At 46.6% G+C, this 18065-nt stretch overlaps 1 pseudogene; it reads left to right on the top strand.

Annotated features, from left to right (window-relative positions):
• The first annotated feature begins 2095 nt into the window (after nucleotides 1-2095).
• LOC120051441 lies at nucleotides 2096-2488 on the top strand (annotated as a pseudogene).
• Nucleotides 2489-18065: the final 15577 nt, after the last annotated feature.

Raw genomic sequence — 18065 nt, 5'->3', positions numbered from 1 at the left:
TTATTCTGCAATAAATAATAGGAAATATGTCTATTTCTAATTATTTTAGAATGCAAAGATAAATCGATTTTCTCTTTTCTCACTATGGCAAATGATTCCATATTGTTATTATATTTAGCAAGGCCTACATGTTTTTTGTTGTTGTTATAAGAGTGTCATCATATATTTATTCCCGATTTGTAAAAGTCTACTATTACTAGAATACTTTTGCCATCTTGCAATGCAAGACTTCAACCAATAGAAACTGTGCGTATGCATGGTCTAAAGTTTGCGGCAGGATGAGCACATTGTCACGTCAAGTTCAGTTTTTATAAATACAAACTTTGGGGTGAAAACTGTCGCATGCATGTATGCTCCAAAACATGATGAGGCCCCTAGTGAGTAGATTCAGGATGGAACTAAAATGTGACAAAAATAGCTCTACTAACATTTACAGAACCTTCTAGAAGCCAGTGTAGTCAGGTGTGCTGATGGTGTAGTGATCGAGAGAGGAGAATGTCTTCAGATCACAGATAACATTTAGGGGATGCTTGAGAGGCTTGGGAATGATTGACATCTCTCTCTCTCTTTCTCTCTCCCTATCTCTCTCTGTCATGCATATACACACACATTCACACATTTACACATTCAAAGTAATGTGTAAAATCCTCAACGTTCAAACATGAATTACCATCATTATCAGAACCCAAGTTGCCCAAGAACCCAAGTTCAAAACAACTGGGAACTCGGAAATCTCAGACTTCAGTGCGTTCAAGACAACTGGGAACTCTGAAAAAAATTTGCTCCGACTGGGAAAAATAGTTTGAATTGTCATCTAAGTTGGAATTCCAAGTCAGGAACTCTGGCCTCTTTCTAGAGTTCCGACTTTCCAACCTGAAGATCACTGACGTCATGATATGACCTCATATTTTTCAGAGTTCCCAGGTGTCACCAATACAATATGTCTGGACCTGACGACTTGGACTGGTTCCCATGACTTTGACTATTGTTTATTAGGTCAATCTCAGTAGCACCTGACAGCCAAAGAGACAAACAAACCGCCTGTGGCTGTCGGGACTCTTAACCACTGTTTTATTTCTGGGATCGCTCTCAGATACTTTGTCCTACTAGCCCTGGAGGATAAATGGAGGATGAAACATGGAGAAGGGAGAGAATAGACAATTATTAATGGAATATTATTAATTTGCCTGATCTACCAGCGGTCGTTGAGGCTCTCACAGTCAGATGAATGGCCTGTCAGTAGTATAACATGGGTGCTACAGCTGTGCCGGCCGGGGCTAAATCAGCAGCAATGTTGGGATCTAATCAATATCTCAGCTCAGCTCGACGGACGGACGTTGTGGCTACATTCCAATTGGATAACTTGCTCCCTCTCTTTCTTTCCTCTGACCTTGTCGAATTTCCCTCCTTGCTGATCTCAGAGGGCCTGGATAGTGGCTGGGTAGAGTTTGCAACCCATTGCTTTCACCTATCCGGTCTGATTTAGAGGAAAAAGGGTGAGTTATTCGATTATAATCCAGAGTTTGTGTCTAAATGGTGATGGTTCCCCCAACTGCTAGCAAAGTAAATGTCCTACAACACCATAAAATGAGACTATGTGCCTAATGAGAGAGTTGGATTTGATGTTAGATGTGGACCCCTGAGGCAATGTTAAGCAGTACATGTGGACCCCACACACGTATAGGGACTGGTTGATAGAGGGAGGGAGGAAGACAGGAGGAAGGTTACGTGGTAAACGATAGAGGGCTAATTCACAATGTTCCCTTGGTGTTCTTGCCTGCAACAGATCTTAATTCAATCTAACCATCTGTTATGTGCATGTTTACCGCATGAACCACAACAACACACCAACGCCTGCTTGGCTTGATCTAAGTAATTAGGTTATGTTCAGGCAAAGGAAACCTGTCTGTATATTTATGGAAATAAGCTATAGCCCGGCCCCCGAGAGAACATTGTCCTGTGTTTAGCTCTAATCATGAATGCTGAATAGCTGAGTAGATTGAATTAGACCTTTCGTGTTCTTGCCACTTCCTGTTTTCATTCTACAGACGAAACACACGCTTGTTGCACTGCAACTGTGAGACTTTGGTTGACCATGCAGCTATTTGTGCGTGCTCAGACTCTCCACACCTTTGAGGTGTCTCGGCTAGAGACTGTCGCCCACATCAAGGCTCATATTGAGGCATTGGAGGGACTGTCCTGTGATGACCAGGTGGTTTTGCTGTGTGGGGTACCCCTGCAGGACGATGATGTGATTGGCCAGTCTGCACTGGAGTTCAGCACTCTTGAGGTTACCACCGACTGTTGGGAGGCAAAGTCAATGGCTCCTTGGCCAGAGTGGGGAAGGTCAGGGGACAGACCTCCAAGGTGGACAAGCAGGAGAAGAAGAAAAAGAAGACTGGCTTAGAGGAGGATCCAATATAACAGGTACTTTGTGAATGTGGTGCCAACATTTGGCAAGAAGAAGGGAGCCAATGCCAACTCATAAAACTATTTCCCCAATGCCTCTTGTCTGCTGTGTTTATGACAGTGGAACACTGACTCTGTGTGAGCAATGGACTGTCTGCCAGTTGTAATTATATTGGGCTGATGTTCACGTGATGAAACACAATAAAACATGGTGAGGAAATAAAGTGGTAATCGGCACCAATTTGATGTTTCTATTACAGTGGGTGAATTGAGCAGTTGTATGATTGGCTGGGAAGAAATGGACTCCAGCAAGAACACAAGTAGGCCTAGTTGAAGTGCACATTTCATTTCCTGTATTAGACAGCGTTTACAAGTCGAGAGCTTGGGACTATACAAACCCTCATTGGTTTGAATGGTGTCCGCGATTTTTATCTTGTATTCTTTTTAATTTAACAACACAAATTGGGGTATTTAGACTACTGTATAGGTAGAGAACGTTGAACAGAACTTTGACTAAAATACAGATAGAACCTTATAGTTCCAAACTCTTGAAGTCATCTGGCATTTCCAGGTCTGTCAGATGATATGAGAATAGTCTTTGGCATGTTCTCATCCAGTATGCCCAGATCACTCTCATTTGGTGCCTTGACAAGACATGACTTTTCATTTTGATGTAATAATATCTTATGTTGTTCTTGTCCAGAACTGTTCTGTACTCTATGTTAGTATTTTGAATGTATTTTATGTTTTATGTGGGCTGATTCCTGTTTTATGTGGACTGATTCCTGTTTTATGTGGGCTGATTCCTGTTTTATGTGGACTGATTCCTGTTTTATGTGGACTGATTCCTGTTTTATGTGGACTGATTCCTGTTTTATGTGGACTGATTCCTGTTTTATGTGGACTGATTCCTGTTTTATGTGGACTTTCCTATTAAGCTTCAGGGGTCTGATGAAAAGACATGATGAAAGGTCTGCCTTTGTGTGTGTGTGTGTGTGTGTGTGTGGGGGGGGGGGGGGGGGGGGGGGTGGTGGTGTATGTGCACGTGCACGTGCATATAACATATGTCTGCTTCCTAATGGCTAGGCCCTATACACTCTTAGAAAAAAGGGTTCCAAAAGGGTTCTTCAGCTGTCCCCATAGTAGAACCCTTTTGGGTTCCAAGTATAACTACCTCTGTGGAAAGGGTTCTAGATGGAACCCAAAACGGTTCTACTTGGAACCAAAAAGGGTTCTTCAAAGGGTTCTACTATGGGGACAGCTGAAGAACCCCTTTAGGTTCAAGATAGCACTTTTTTTCCAAGAGTGTAGAACTGCATTGAGTATTAGTACAAAACACCCCCACAAATTCACTGGTTAAATTGCGTGGGAGCAGAGCCATTACTCATGTATTTGAACTAGCATCTAAGGCTGCATTAGCCAGTGCATGGGAGTAAACAGCTACAAACAAGTTGCTATGGCTGCTATTAAACGATACTGATGAAGCCAATGGGAACATGTCTTCTTGGTCCATTAGCATCAATCCACTACCAAACCCCTTTCGTTACAACAACAACAGATTGTAGCTATAAAAGGGCCGATTAGTTCCATTGCTCAGCTTCATGGCAGGTACAACGGCACAGTGAATGATACACACGGCTGTTTTGCCATATTAGTCTCTCCTTATGGTATATTAATCAAGGAGGCCCTGATCTGTCTATCCAAGCCCACAGTAAAAGGTTCTAAGTAGAGAGATGCTTAAAGCCTCAGAATATTGATTACACGGCCAAAGACGTCAGTGGAACACTAAGGCAAATTACTCAATCAATTACTGAATCAATAACTGTATAAGAACTACAGTAAGTATCCCCTGCTGAACCAAATACCCCCTGCTGAAAAAAGTAGGTAAACTGGACAGACGATTATGATATCAACATGCAGTTTGCTTTGTTCCTGGTGTAACCATGGAGAAGAGCGTTTGGTTGAGCCTGTGATGAATGACATCCCTTGGTCTCCGCCCACTCACTCCCCCACATACGTTCCTCTCCCTACGAGCAATGACCTTGGTGGAAATAAACACAGGCAACCGGAAGCAAACCTACTTCCTAGTCAACACCAGGCACCCTACAGGGCAGTGGGTTTACACTTCACTGGTAGACTGTAATGCTGTATTCCGGTGGGCAAGGCTACAGTTACATGCTAAATCCAATACCCAAAAACCAAATACAAGATTATAAATGGTTCAGGGAACAAATGTGTCAAAAACAACTGGAGTCTACCTGTTTCAATGCATTGTAAGGTCTGGTATCAGAGACTGACAAACGCATGCATCAGTGACCTGCACTCTCATCTGAAATGAATGGGATGTTACAACACTGCAGCGCCGTAGTGAACATTAGTCCTGTCCTCCTGGTTCATCCTAGAACAGATAGACAGGGCCAGACCCAAATGCCCATCTGGCATTTCCAGGTATACAGACCTCTGTGCTCCATCCTCCATGTTGGACATCTGCTACAGATGGTTGGGAACACTCATGTCGTTTCACAGTAGTCAAGTGCATTTCTCCCTGTCGGGGCTCCATCTGTTTCTGTTGGTAACGTGGAAGGGTGCCGCCATCTTTTTTGAAGGTGAATTCTGCTAGCTTCATAGGTGGTTTGGGGCCTTAGAATGGACAACGTACTGTATTTTAAGGTGCCGTTTTCATAGAATTCCCACAGGGAATGCATATGTGTATGTACACACACACACACACACACACACACACACACACACACACACACACACACACACACACACACACACACACACACACACACACACACACACACACACACACACACACACACACTAATGAGGCCTGTGTTCCACATAATAGACTTTCCGCCAAATACTGAAGACATGTTTATGTACTTTTGCTCAGGAGAGACTAAAGAGATGATATATTGATTTTGAAGACCCTTTCTGAATACTGAGTGTCGTATGTCGACATTGATAAAGGGCTGCACCTTGGTGTAAAATGGCTTTAAGAATGTGTCAATTGAGATAAACTAAGTGTTAGCTGTGCAGAGACGTATCATAAATCTGAAGGTTTCTAGCATAACGATATCAACAGTAGATCAGGAGAGTTCAAGATGTGTTCTCAAAAATATTATCTCCATTGCAGCCGACGTGCATGATTTAAGATATGCATTTCATCTCGTTGCCCGAGCTAAATCACAGAGAAAGGTGGGATCATTTCTCCTTACAGTGAATTCCAGCTTTGTCTGGCTCGCCTCTGAAAGATGGTGCAGTGTCTCTAATTCACTCCAGAACAGCCACTCCCAATCCCACATTCCCACCCATATGAGCAATAACCTTCACTGAATGGAAAACACCAAGACGTTAACCTTATTCATTTAGGTAGCAGGCTAGCGGCGCAGAGCACGGAATACCACAACGCCACAATGAGGACGTTAACCTGATTCATTCAGGTAGCAGGCTAGCGGCGCAGAGCACGGAATACCACAACGCCACAATGAGGACGTTAACCTGATTCATTTAGGTAGCAGGCTAGCGGCGCAGAGCACGGAATACCACAACGCCACAATGAGGACGTTAACCTGATTCATTCAGGTAGCAGGCTAGCAGCGCAGAGCACGGAATACCACAACGCCACAATGAGGACGTTAACCTGATTCATTCAGGTAGCAGGCTAGCGGCGCAGAGCACGGAATACCACAACGCCACAATGAGGACGTTAACCTGATTCATTTAGGTAGCAGGCTAGCGGCGCAGAGCACGGAATACCACAACGCCACAATGAGGACGTTAACCTGATTCATTCAGGTAGCAGGCTAGCGACGCAGAGCACGGAATACCACAACGCCACAATGAGGACGTTAACCTGATTCATTCAGGTAGCAGGCTAGCGGCGCAGAGCACGGAATACCACAACGCCACAATGAGGACGTTAACCTGATTCATTTAGGTAGCAGGCTAGCGGCGCAGAGCACGGAATACCACAACGCCACAATGAGGACGTTAACCTGATTCATTTAGGTAGCAGGCTAGCGGCGCAGAGCACGGAATACCACAACGCCACAATGAGGACGTTAACCTTATTCATTTAGGTAGCAGGCTAGCGGCGCAGAGCACGGAATACCACAACGCCACAATGAGGACGTTAACCTTATTCATTTAGGTAGCAGGCTAGCGGCGCAGAGCACGGAATACCACAACGCCACAATGAGGACGTTAACCTGATTCATTCAGGTAGCAGGCTAGCGGCGCAGAGCACGGAATACCACAACGCCACAATGAGGACGTTAACCTGATTCATTCAGGTAGCAGGCTAGCGGCGCAGAGCACGGAATACCACAACGCCACAATGAGGACGTTAACCTTATTCATTTAGGTAGCAGGCTAGCGGCGCAGAGCACAGAATACCACAACGCCACAATGAGGACGTTAACCTGATTCATTTAGGTAGCAGGCTAGCGGCGCAGAGCACGGAATACCACAACGCCACAATGAGGACGTTAACCTGATTCATTTAGGTAGCAGGCTAGCGGCGCAGAGCACGGAATACCACAACGCCACTGTCACGTTCCTGACCTATTGTTCCTTTTTCTTTTATTTATTTAGTTGGTCAGGGCGTGAGTTGGGGTGGGTTGTCTTTGTGTGTTTTGTCTAGTTTAGGGTGTGTGTATTGTTTAAGGGGTTTTTAGTATGTATGGGGTTGTGTTCAGTGTAGGTGTTTAGGAAAGTCTATGGTTGCCTGATTTGGTTCTCAATCAGAGACAGCTGTTTATTGTTGTCTCTGATTGGGAGCCATATTTAAGGCAGCCATAGGATTTAGGTGTTGGTGGGTAATTGTCTATGTGTAGTGTTTGTGTCAGCACTATTTGTCAGTATAGCTTCACAATCGTCATTTTGTTAGTTTGTGTATAGTGTTCGTTTCGTGTTTTTTCCTCTTCTAAATAAAAGAAGATGTATTTTGCACACGCTGCGCCTTGGTCCTCTCTTTCTTATCAAGACGATCGTGACAGAATTACCCACCAGAATCGGACCAAGCGGCGTGTCAAGCGGCAACAGGACCCACCTACACAGGATTTATGGACATGGGAAGACGTCTTGGACGGCAAGGGTTGTTACACATGGGAGGAGATCCTGGCTGGAAAGGATAGCCTCCCATGGGAACAGCTGGAGGCAGCGAGGAGAGCGGAGGCAACCGGAGAGAGGAACCGGGGGTATGAAGGTACGCGGCTAGCACGGAAGCCCGAAAGTAAACCCCAAAAATGTATTGGGGGGGGGGGCAAAAAGTGAGAGTGGCGAAGTCAGGTAGGAGACCTGCGCCTACTCCCTGTACTTACCGTGGAGAGCGAGAGTACGGGCAGACACCGTGTTACGCAGTAGAGCGCATGGTGTCTCCTGTACGTGTTCATAGCCCGGTGCGGGTTATTCCACCTCCCCGCACTGGTAGGGCTAGATTGAGCATTGAGCCAAGTGCCATGCTTACATGGCACCAGCCTTACGCATGGTGTCCCCGGTTCGCCTACATAGCCCGGTGCGGGTTATTCCACCTCCCCGCACTGGTCGGGCCACGGGGAGCATACAACCAGGTAAGGTTGGGCAGGCTCAGTGCTCAAGGGAGCTTCACGATCGTCAGTTTGTGTATAGTGTTCGTTTCGTGTTTTTTCCTCTTCTAAATAAAAGATGTATTTTGCACACGCTGCGCTTTGGTCCTCTCTTTCTTATCAAGACGATCGTGACAGCTACAATGAGGACGTGAGCCGTTTATTTTATTCAAGTTCTGTTGCACTCAGATTATTGCCACTAGCCCTGGGTCCTAAAATAAAAAAAATACAAATGTGTCCTTTGATTGTTGCTCCATTCACTGGCAAGCAATGAGGTTTTCCATCACCATCCTTGCTTTCATGAATGTAGATGAACTTGGCAGACAACACATTGCAAATGGTGTGAAGTGCACGCAGGTAAAGTTCAGAGACCTACTTGAGTACACTCGTAGAAAAAAGGGTTCCAAAAGGGTTGTTCGGCTGTCCCCATAGCAGAACCCTTTTTGGTTCCAGGTCGAACTATTTTGGGTTCCATGTAGAAGCCTCTGTGTAAAGGGATCTACATGGAGCTCAAAAAGGTTCTACCTGGAACTAAAAAGGGTTCTTCAAAGGGTTCTCCTATGGGGACAGCTGAATAACCTTTTTTAGGTTCTAGATAGCACATTTTTTTCTAAGAGTGTAGGCAGAGAGATATGGAGGCTTGTTGCACAGCTACTTACACGACTAGACCCCTGAAGCATTAGCCTGAAGCAGTACAGAGCCACTTATCACAGGGGATCTAATGATCTGTCTCTTATTGCCATCAGGTCCATATTTCAACCTGGCTATGATGTCTCTCCATTTCCTTAAGACACTGGATGGTGGATAGACCCCTAGGAGAGAGCAGAGTCAGTATACTATCATTATAATAGAAGCAAGCTATTTCACCTTTGTTGAACCTAGTTCAGGTTTAGTACATCATTCACAACCAATCCATCAACAGTCAACCATATAGGCCTGCACACACATGACAGATGGTAAAAGTGACATGCTATGATGCTATTCTATTGTCCATCACCTAAACCAGGCCAGTAAATAATGACAGTGAATATTCTAGATTTTCTCTGATGTCATGGTAACCCAACATCCTCCGTACCTGGTACAGAACCACAAGAGACCAGAGGCGAGTTCAACAAGGCTTTTGTTTGCGAGCGAGCATGTTGCCAGAGTAACAATTTCATGAACATTCCAATATGTTCCAGTGAAACATCACACAGCTACTTTTTGTAAGGATTACTGTGGCTTTCTAGAGTCAATATTCAAACTGAAAATGACTTAGCTACTCCTACTAAATATAGTAGAAAGTCTACATGGCCACTTGATTATTTTTTAGCGGCAGTTTAGACCTGAAACGGACACTTACGTTCGCTGCACACTACCTCCTCTGACGGTCGCGGCTCGCGGCTAGCACAAAACAAATGGAATATGTTAGCTAATGTTAGCCAGCTTTCGCAAACTATTTCCCTTGTTGAACACACCTACGCAAGGATTTTCTTAAGTTTGTGTCAGTCACAGTGGTCAGGTATTCTGCCACTGTGTACTCTCTGTTTAGGACCAGGTAGCTTTCCAATCTGCTCAGTTTTTTGGTTGATTCTTTCCAGTGTGTCAAATTGTTATTTTTTTGCCTTCTCATAATTTGGTTGGGTCTAATGGTGCTGCCATCCTGGGGCTCTGTGGGGTCTGTTTGTGTTGTGAACAGAGCCTGTTCTGTTTCTCTATATAGCCCATTCAGTTAGGAACATGATGAACCATCATGATGAGCTGATGAACTGGCTATGTGACCAGATATCAGCCAGGATTTCCCTCATCGTTACAGTTGTTAGTTAACTAGCTAGCAGATTTTTTGCCGTATTAGCATAGACTTGACATGAGTCAAAACACCTCAAAACAAGACATGGTATCAAGAACCAGATGAAACTAGCTGAAAAGAGCCACCTAGGATTCCCCACATGGCAGCTTCTGGTCATTGTTGCTAGAGCTATCTGACCACACGGCCTTCTGCCTCTGCTGCGTGCACATCATTTTTGTGACGTTGTCAGCCAACCCGTCTATACTGTGACTCCTGGCTGATTTTGAAAATGTGGATTTATTTGTCAGGTATAGACCTCTAGACTTCATAGAAGTGGAATAAGCCCTGAGCGGAAACCTGGCTGGTCCCATGAGTACATGCATATGGGATCATGAGTGGCGCAGCGGTCTAAGGTACTGCATTGCAGTGCTAGAGGCGTCACTACAGACCCGGGTTTGATCCCGAGCGATATCACAACCGGCTGTGATCGGGTGTCCCATAGGGTGACGCACAATTGGCCCAGTGTCGTCCGGGTTAGGGGAGGGTTTGGACGGTGTAGGCAGTCATTGTAAATACAAATTTGTTCTTAACTGACTTGCCTAGTTAAATAAAAATCAGGAAATAAGTAATAGATAACCACACACTCCTGAATGCTCCCATTGTTTGTGCAAAGTCTTGACCCAAAGGTCATCATCAGGCTTCATCAGGGATACATGTTTTCAACACAAGGAAAGTTCTACAGTACTTTCATTGCTCCACCAGAGCAGGTGCAAAAGTGGCCTGGAAAGGCAATGATGCTTTTGTGCAAAAAAAATGTCATGCTTGTCATATCTATTTGGTCTGACAGCTGTGACCAACCTGATTTTCTGCTTGTCCTACCCGTTGTGGACTTATGTTCAGTTAAGCTTAATTTGTGCACGTCCTTTTTGTCCTCACCAGATATTCAAATTCCCCTGTTTTGGGCATTTCAAAATAGTTCACAAAGACAAGAAATACATTTGCTTTTCATAATCTGTCACCTCTAGATAGTTCTGCGTTACTTTGGGAGGCGACTGGTTCTCTCTGGGCAGCGTCTGTGATTGAAGTCACCTCTGAGACTGACCTCTGCTATGAGTCACACACAGTCCACTCTTTATGAACTATTGTGGTCACAGTTCATACACCACCATAGGCTCAAGGTTACTCATTTAATTCAATGACTCCTCCTATACTCCTCCTCTCCTGTCACCTGGAGAACAGGAGTGGAGGGAAAGTGGAATGCTTTCAGAGCGCTCTCCCCTGTAGTTATTCACAGCCAGTGGTTCTTCATCTCATCCACAAGCCAGCTCTCTCTTTCTCTGGTAGGACTTGAACCTGGGTACGAAGGTTAAGAGTTTCTTAGCACAGGTGTGTTACAGTATGCTTACCTCATTTGAGATGACAGTCTGGGACTTTTCACAAGGTTACAGTAAACCCTAGCGCTTAAGAGCGTTGGGCCAGTGACCGAAAGGTCGCTGGTTAAAATCCCCGAGCTGACTAGGTGAAAAATCTGACTAGGTGAAAAATCTGACTAGGTGAAAAATCTGACTAGGTGAAAAATCTGACTAGGTGAAAAATCACCTTAACCCCAATTGCTCCTGTCAGTTCCTCTGGATAACAGCGTCTGCTAAATGACTAAAATGTAAGACACAGTATATTGTCAGACAGTGTTTGTTTAGTTTAGCATTGACTGAGGCCTGTACACCCTGTCCAGGTTTGTTAGGGTGTATCTCCCTGACAACGTGTCACAAATGCTTGTCTCATATCGCAGACACAATCCCAGACAACTGACAGCAACAAGCGATCCTGACCTTTAACTGGTCTGTGTTCACACCGGCACTATGCTCCTACACTGATAACTTGACCTTCTCTCTCTCTCTCTCTCTCTCACGCTCTGTCTTTCTCTCTCTCTTTATCTCTTCATCTCTATCTCTCGTCCTCTCTCTTGTCTTTCTATTTCTCTCTCTCTGTTCCTGTCCCTGTCTCTCTTTCTCTTTCTCTCTCTCTCTCTCTCTCTCTCTCTCTCTCTCTCTCTCTCTCTCTCTCTCTCTGTCCCTGTCCCTGTCTCTCTTTCTCTTTCTGTCTCTCTCATCTTCATCAGTCAGAGTTATTCCATAACGCCTCACCTTCACGGATCACTGTGACGGGTTCAAGCCTCGCCAAGATTAAAATGTGTTCTCTCTCCCACTTGAGTAAAAGTGGATCTTGTTTTGATTGGATGACTTTCCTGCCCAGAGAGGTGAGGAGCAGTGTTCATTGGTCTTAAATGGTGACAGGACCCAGTCCAGAGAGACCAAAACAGCTTAATCCCTCTCTCTTTCCAGCTCTTTTTATTTCTGTCTATTTAACATATTTGTTCTAAAAACTTCTGATAATAACAAGTTTCATGAACGGTTAGGTGTTCACTCAAACACTTATTTGAAAAGTCTGCCAAAGTTTGACAGATGGATGAATCTAAAATGTACATTTCAGTTTTCTATAACCACCAATCAACCCTTGTCGTATTCCAACCATTAATACGTTGGTCGATAAGACAACGTTCATTACCATTCCATTCCCCCAGCATGACTCACTTCAACGCACATTAACGCACATCACATTAACGCACAACAGTTCCCCTCCTGCTGTGAGACTGGGTTGTCAGTTATTCACCACTGTGGTGAGACTGGGTTGTCAGTTGTTCCGAACTGTTGTGAGACTGGGCTGTCAGTTATTCAGCACTGCTGTGAGACTGGGTTGTCAGTTATTCACCACTGGGGTGAGACTGGGTTGTCAGTTATTCAGCACTGTGGTCAGACTGGGTTGTCAGTTATTCAGCACTGTGGTCAGACTGGTTGTCAGTTATTCAGCACTGTGGTCAGACTGGTTGTCAGTTATTCAGCACTGTGGTGAGACTGGGTTGTCAGTTATTCAGCACTGTGGTGAGACTGGGTTGTCAGTTATTCAGCACTGCTGTGAGACTGGGTTGTCAGTTATTCAGCACTGCTGTGAGACTGGGTTGTCAGTTATTCAGCACTGTGGTGATACTGGGTTGTCAGTTATTCAGCACTGCTGTGAGACTGGGTTGTCAGTTATTCAGCACTGTGGTGATACTGGGTTGTCAGTTATTCAGCACTGCTGTGAGACTGGGTTGTCAGTTATTCAGCACTGCTGTGAGACTGGGTTGTCAGTTATTCAGCACGGTGGTGAGACTGGGTTGTCAGTTATTCAGCACTGTGGTGAGACTGGGTTGTCAGTTGTTCAGCACTGTGGTCAGACTGGGTTGTCAGTTATTCACCACTGTGGTCAGACTGGCTTGTCAGTTATTCAGCACTGTGGTGAGACTGGGTTGTCAGTTATTCACCACTGTGGTGAGACTGGGTTGTCAGTTATTCAGCACGGTGGTGAGACTGGGTTGTCAGTTATTCAGCACTGTGGTGAGACCGGGTTGTCAGTTATTCAGCACTGTGGTGAGACTGGGTTGTCAGTTATTCAGCACTGTGGTCAGACTGGGTTGTCAGTTATTCACCACTGTGGTGAGACTGGGTTGTCAGTTATTCAGCACTGTTGTGAGACTGGGTTGTCAGTTATTCAGCACTGTGGTCAGACTGGGTTGTCAGTTATTCAGCACTGTGGTGAGAGCGGGTTGTCAGTTATTCAGCACTGTGGTGAGACTGGGTTGTCAGTTATTCAGCACTGTGGTCAGACTGGGTTGTCAGTTATTCACCACTGTGGTGAGACTGGGTTGTCAGTTATTCAGCACTGTGGTGAGACTGGGTTGTCAGTTATTCACCACTGGGGTGAGACTGGGTTGTCAGTTATTCAGCACTGTGGTGAGACTGGGTTGTCAGTTGTTCAGCACTGTGGTCAGACTGGGTTGTCAGTTATTCACCACTGTGGTCAGACTGGCTTGTCAGTTATTCAGCACTGTGGTGAGACTGGGTTGTCAGTTATTCACCACTGTGGTGAGACTGGGTTGTCAGTTATTCAGCACGGTGGTGAGACTGGGTTGTCAGTTATTCAGCACTGTGGTGAGACTGGGTTGTCAGTTATTCAGCACTGTGGTCAGACTGGGTTGTCAGTTATTCACCACTGTGGTGAGACTGGGTTGTCAGTTATTCAGCACTGTTGTGAGACTGGGTTGTCAGTTATTCCGCACTGTGGTCAGACTGGGTTGTCAGTTATTCAGCACTGTGGTGAGACCGGGTTGTCAGTTATTCAGCACTGTGGTGAGACTGGGTTGTCAGTTATTCAGCACTGTGGTCAGACTGGGTTGTCAGTTATTCACCACTGTGGTGAGACTGGGTTGTCAGTTATTCAGCACTGTGGTGAGACTGGGTTGTCAGTTATTCAGCACTGTGGTGAGAGTGGGTTGTCAGTTATTCAGCACTGTGGTGACATCCGTATTGATCAACCCTTTATTTATCATCCAATACACAGTCTGTAACGACTCAGCCTCTGGCTTTCCAAGAGAATAAATAACAAGATACCACTATGGTATATTAAGGACTGGCACTTCTAGGACACACACACATACACACACATACAAAATCGTATGATTTTAACCAACCTCAAATGCAGCATGATACACCCAATGGTAAAACCAAACATGGTGGTGACCAGCATGACTTTAAGATGATTCATGACAGACAACTTCCATCTGTAACACTATAGCCTAAAGATAATAATGGGTAATGTGGGGTGCTTTTTCTTTATCAATATTCAGGTTACGTGCCTGTATCCATCGTCTAAACAGCCATTTAGATTCTCCGCAGCACAGATAAGAGGACACGTAGCGTTGGCCTCAGAGCCTCAGAGCCTGGGCCCAGTCTGGACTGCAGCAGGCCCACAGCAACCCATTAAAGCCAGTGGAGGGGAAAGCCATTCATCAGACAGATATAGAGGGGAGGTGAGGCAGAGGCAGCTTGGATTTGTTCAATGGGGATAAAGGCGTGGTTAGGAGTTAAGGGAGGGAGATTGTGGGTGGAGGGAGGGGGGACAAGGGGAGAATATTGCTGTGGTTGGTGACAGTCCTGGCTTTCTTTTGAGAGTGTCATGGTCAAACATCATGGACCATGAACCATGCACACACTATAGACCTACACAATTTACATTTACATTTAAGTCATTTAGCAGACGCTCTTATCCAGAGCGACTTACAAATTGGTGCATTCACCTTATGATATCCAGTGGAACAACCACTTTACAATAGTGCATCTAAATCTTTTAAGGGGGGGGGGGGGTTAGAAGGATTACTTTATCCTATCCTAGGTATTCCTTAAAGAGGTGGGGTTTCAGGTGTCTCCGGAAGGTGGTGATTGACTCCGCTGACCTGGCGTCGTGAGGGAGTTTGTTCCACCATTGGGGTGCCAGAGCAGCGAACAGTTTTGACTGGGCTGAGCGGGAACTGTACTTCCTCAGAGGTAGGGAGGCGAGCAGGCCAGAGGTGGATGAACGCAGTGCCCTTGTTTGGGTGTAGGGCCTGATCAGAGCCTGAAGGTACGGAGGTGCCGTTCCCCTCACAGCTCCGTAGGCAAGCACCATGGTCTTGTAGCGGATGCGAGCTTCAACTGGAAGCCAGTGGAGAGAGCGGAGGAGCGGGGTGACGTGAGAGAACTTGGGAAGGTTGAACACCAGACGGGCTGCGGCGTTCTGGATGAGTTGTAGGGGTTTAATGGCACAGGCAGGGAGCCCAGCCAACAGCGAGTTGCAGTAATCCAGACGGGAGATGACAAGTGCCTGGATTAGGACCTGCGCCGCTTCCTGTGTGAGGCAGGGTCGTACTCTGCGAATGTTGTAGAGCATGAACCTACAGGAACGGGCCACCGCCTTGATGTTAGTTGAGAACGACAGGGTGTTGTCCAGGATCACGCCAAGGTTCTTAGCGCTCTGGGAGGAGGACACAATGGAGTTGTCAACCGTGATGGCGAGATCATGGAACGGGCAGTCCTTCCCCGGGAGGAAGAGCAGCTCCGTCTTGCCGAGGTTCAGCTTGAGGTGGTGATCCGTCATCCACACTGATATGTCTGCCAGACATGCAGAGATGCGATTCGCCACCTGGTTATCAGAAGGGGGAAAGGAGAAGATTAATTGTGTGTCGTCTGCATAGCAATGATAGGAGAGACCATGTGAGGATATGACAGAGCCAAGTGACTTGGTGTATAGCGAGAATAGGAGAGGGCCTAGAACAGAGCCCTGGGGGACACCAGTGGTGAGAGCACGTGGTGCGGAGACAGATTCTCGCCACGCCACCTGGTAGGAGCGACCTGTCAGTTAGGACGCAATCCAAGCGTGGGCCGCGCCGGAGATGCCCAACTCGGAGAGGGTGGAGAGGAGGATCTGATGGTTCACAGTATCAAAGGCAGCCGATAGGTCTAGAAGGATGAGAGCAGAGGAGAGAGAGTTAGCTTTAGCAGTGCGGAGCGCCTCCGTGACACAGAGAAGAGCAGTCTCAGTTGAATGACTAGTCTTGAAACCTGACTGATTTGGATCAAGAAGGTCATTCTGAGAGAGATAGCAGGAGAGCTGGCCAAGGACGGCACGTTCAAGAGTTTTGGAGAGAAAAGAAAGAAGGGATACTGGTCTGTAGTTGTTGACATCGGAGGGATCGAGTGTAGGTTTTTTCAGAAGGGGTGCAACTCTCGCTCTCTTGAAGACGGAAGGGACGTAGCCAGCGGTCAAGGATGAGTTGATGAGTGAGGTGAGGTAAGGAAAATGGTCTGGAGAAGAGAGGAGGGGATAGGGTCAAGCGGGCAGGTTGTTGGGCGGCCGGCCGTCACAAGACGCGAGATTTCATCTGGAGAGAGAGGGGAGAAAGAGGTCAAAGCACAGGGTAGGGCAGTGTGAGCAGAACCAGCGGTGTCGTTTGACTTAGCAAACGAGGATCGGATGTCGTCGACCTTCTTTTCAAAATGGTTGACGAAGTCATCCGCAGAGAGGGAGGAGGGGGGGGGGAGGAGGATTCAGGAGGGAGGAGAAGGTGGCTGTCACGTTCCTGACCTGTTTTCTGTTAGTTTTGTATGTGTTAGTTGGTCAGGACGTGAGTTTGGGTGGGCAGTCTATGTTTTCTGTTTCTATGTTGGTTAATGGGTACCTAATATGGTTCTCAATTAGAGGCAGGTGGTTTTCATCTCCTCTGATTGAGAATCATATTAAGGTAGGTGGTGTCACATTGTTTGTTTGTGGGTGGTTGTTTCCTGTGTCAGTGTTTGTTGCACCATACGGGACTGTTTCGTTCGTTCATCGTTTTATGTAGTCATTTTTCCTGTTGTGCGTTCTTCGTGTTTTATGTAAGTTCGTATGTTCAGGTTTGTCTACATTCGTTTTGTTATTTTGTTAGTTAATTCAAGTATAGTTCGTTTTTTGTCTTCGTTGTTTTGTCGTGTCTAAATAAATATCATGTCTAAGTATCACGCTGCGTCTTGGTTCAATCCATGCTCCTCCTCTTCGGATGAAGAGGAAGAGGAGAACCGTTACAGAACCACCCACCGATCCAGAACCAAGCAGCGTGAGTTCGAGCAGTGGACATGGGAGGACGTGTTAAATGGAAAAGGTTGCTACACATGGGAGGAGATCCGAGCTGGAAGAGATCGCCTTCCATGGGAACAGCTGGAGGCGATTAGGAGAGCGGAGGCAACGGGAGAGAGAGACCGGATTTATGAAGGTACGCGGCTAGCACGGAAGCCCGTGAAGAAACCCCAAAAATGTATTGGGGAGGGGGCTAAGAGGTAGTGGGCCAAGGGCAGGTAGGAGACCTGCGCCCACTTCCCAGGCTAACCGTGGAGAGCGGGAGTACGGGCAGACGCCGTGTTACGCAGTAGAGCGCACGGTGTCTCCTGTACGTGTGCATAGCCCGGTGCGGGTTATTCCACCTCCCCGCACTGGTAGGGCTAGATTGGGCATTGAGCCAGGTGCCATGATGCCGGCTCAACGCGTCTGGTCTCCAGTGCGTCTCCTCGGGCCGGCATACATGGCACCAGCCTTACGCATGGTGTCCCCGGTTCGCCTACATAGCCCGGTGCGGGTTATTCCACCTCCCCGCACTGGTCGGGCGACGGGGAGCATTCAACCAGGTAAGGTTGGGCAGGCTCAATGCTCAAGGGAGCCAGTACGCTTGCACGGTCCGGTATTTCCGGCGCTACCTCCCCGCCCCAGCCCAGTACCACCAGTGCCTACACCACGCACCAGGCTTCCAGTGCGTTTTCAGAGCCTTGTTCCTCCTCCACGCACTCTTCCTATGGTGCGTGTCTCCAGCCCAGTGCCTCCAGTTCCGGCACCACGCACTAAGCCACCTGTGC

This window comes from Salvelinus namaycush, chromosome 7 (genome assembly GCF_016432855.1).
Source record: "Salvelinus namaycush isolate Seneca chromosome 7, SaNama_1.0, whole genome shotgun sequence".
Lineage (NCBI taxonomy): Eukaryota > Metazoa > Chordata > Actinopteri > Salmoniformes > Salmonidae > Salvelinus > Salvelinus namaycush.
This window is presented reverse-complemented; position numbering and strand designations above follow the sequence as displayed.